We start from the raw sequence: 2,500 nt of genomic DNA, 5'->3' as shown, positions 1-2,500 counted from the left end.
AGTCTCGTATGAATGCAGATGCAATGCAGGTGTAAGATCGAGCCGTAGTCGGAAAGTTATGCTGCAGATGGTGTGTGACGGTGAATGCCAAATTACTATGTATGGCTTCACTTCAGCTCACACGAACGTCTCTGACTGCAGCAGACTTGTCTAACGTATAACTATAGTGAGTTAGTGTGTTCTTAGGTCATAGTGAGCGTTTAGTATTGTGCTAGGTTATGGGGATATTAGTGAGTGAGTGTGCTATGAGCGCCATAGAATATTAGTAGGCGAAAGGTGTTCCATTTTGGTATAATTGGATGTGAAAATTAGGCTTGTATGTAATCCCACGTGATCTTATATGCGAAACTTGTCAAACTTATACAATCCAGCGTTAGCTTTATAACCGTTATCTGTATGTTATTATATTTCACCGATACAGCGTGCTGCAAGATACCAAACATATATCTTTGATCGTAGAGACAGTTATTCCAGACATGATAATATTATTTGACCAAGAGAACGCGTTTCTTGGTCGAAGTTAGAAGATTGCCTGATAGTTTAATCTAAAATTAAATACTTATAGGTCAGTGACTGTGTGTGTATTTGTTTGTGTGTATGTCCGTGTGTGTGTGTGTGTGTGTGTGTGTGTGTGTGTGTGTGTGTGTGTGTGTGTGCGTGCGTGCGTGTGTGTGTGTGCTTCCAGAATCCTTACCTAATAACAAGTTGTAGTCAGTTACTTGAAAGCTGCAATTTCCCAAAATACATTTTTTCTCAAAGAATGAGTTTCAGGTTTAGACTAGGCAAAATTTCCTTAATCATGATCTATTTTTTTTTTTTTTTTTTTTGTACGGAATCCGGATAAAAGTCTACGGTACGTAATACCCGAATTTCATTACTATTCTGAAAACGTATCGTCGCAATGTGACTTAGGCTTCACCTCTATTGAGAGTTTATTAGCTCTGGCAATTCTCTTTTGCAGAAGATTGTGAGAATATGCAAGGTCATAGGAAAAGGTATCATTAATTTTGATTATCAGAATGAAATATTTAGTGAAATACATTCTTTTTCTTATTATCGTCATTGACATAGTTTTGATTTTATTGCCTTTATCATTCATCTTCTTATTCTTATTCCTATTCTTATTATTGTTATCATTATCATTATCTTTGTTATAATCATCATTATTATTATTACTATTGTCATTATTATCATCATTATCATTAGTATTGTTATCAGTATTATTACCATCATCATTATCACTTCTTATCAATGTTGTTATTATTATTATTATTATCCCTTATTATTAGCATTATCATCATTATTATTATTTCTTTATTGTCCTTATCATTATTTTCATCATTGTGGTATTACTCTTACTATCATCATTATCGTTGTCATTACCATTAACATTATAACTGTTATCCTTATCCTTAGTATTACTACTATGATTATTACTATTTTCGTCAACATCCTCATCATTATTATTATTGTGATCATTATATTTATTACTATCATTATTATTACTATTATTATCATTGTTATCATTATTATCATTATTATTCTTATCAGCACTGTTATGATCATTATTACTATTATTATAATTTCTCTCATTACCATAATTATCATCATTATCATCACAGTATTCCTGAAAGATATAAAAAACAAAAAAAAACACGTTTTTTTTTAGAGACCAGGCAAGCTAATGATACACAGCAGCGACACCTCATCTGTCTGGGTAATGTTAATGCTTATTTGTCTGCAATATTGTGTTTAGCTCCTATTGCATAATGCATGTGAGGCTGTGTCTGGATGTATAACTTGGTTAGCTATCCCTCCCTGCATGCGTGCGCACACACACATACACATGTATATACAAACACACACATATATATACATACATATAGATAGATAGATAGATATAGATATGCACACACACACACACACACACACACACACACACACACACACACACACACACACACATATATATATATATATATATATATATATATATATATATATATATATATATATATATATATATATATATATATATATATATATATATATATATATTTATATATATATATATGTATATATATATATATATATATATATATATATATATATATATATATATATATATATATATATATATATATATAAACACACCCACACAAACACACCCACAGACACCTACACACACACATACATATGGATTTTCAAACTAATTCTCAGATCACGTATAAGACCAGTGCCAGTAATTAATCAGTGGTACCATATAACTAGTCCCTCAGTGATAAACGTCGTATGTTTAAAGGAGGTGGAATTGATTTTGTTTGTAAATGTCGAAACATATTGCATGATTCTTTCATGGAATACAGGCAGTCAACGGTGTTCTTGAGACTTTCGTGTATGGACTTCCATACGCGAAACCGATAGACCTTTGGAAAATGAATAAATGAACTTGAATGTGATATTACTTACGAGAGAGAGTCAGATGCGATGAAGGCCATCA

Source organism: Penaeus chinensis, chromosome 1 (genome assembly GCF_019202785.1).
Source record: "Penaeus chinensis breed Huanghai No. 1 chromosome 1, ASM1920278v2, whole genome shotgun sequence".
NCBI lineage: Eukaryota > Metazoa > Arthropoda > Malacostraca > Decapoda > Penaeidae > Penaeus > Penaeus chinensis.
The sequence above is the reverse complement of the archived record's forward strand: the minus strand, read 5'-3'. Positions refer to the sequence as shown.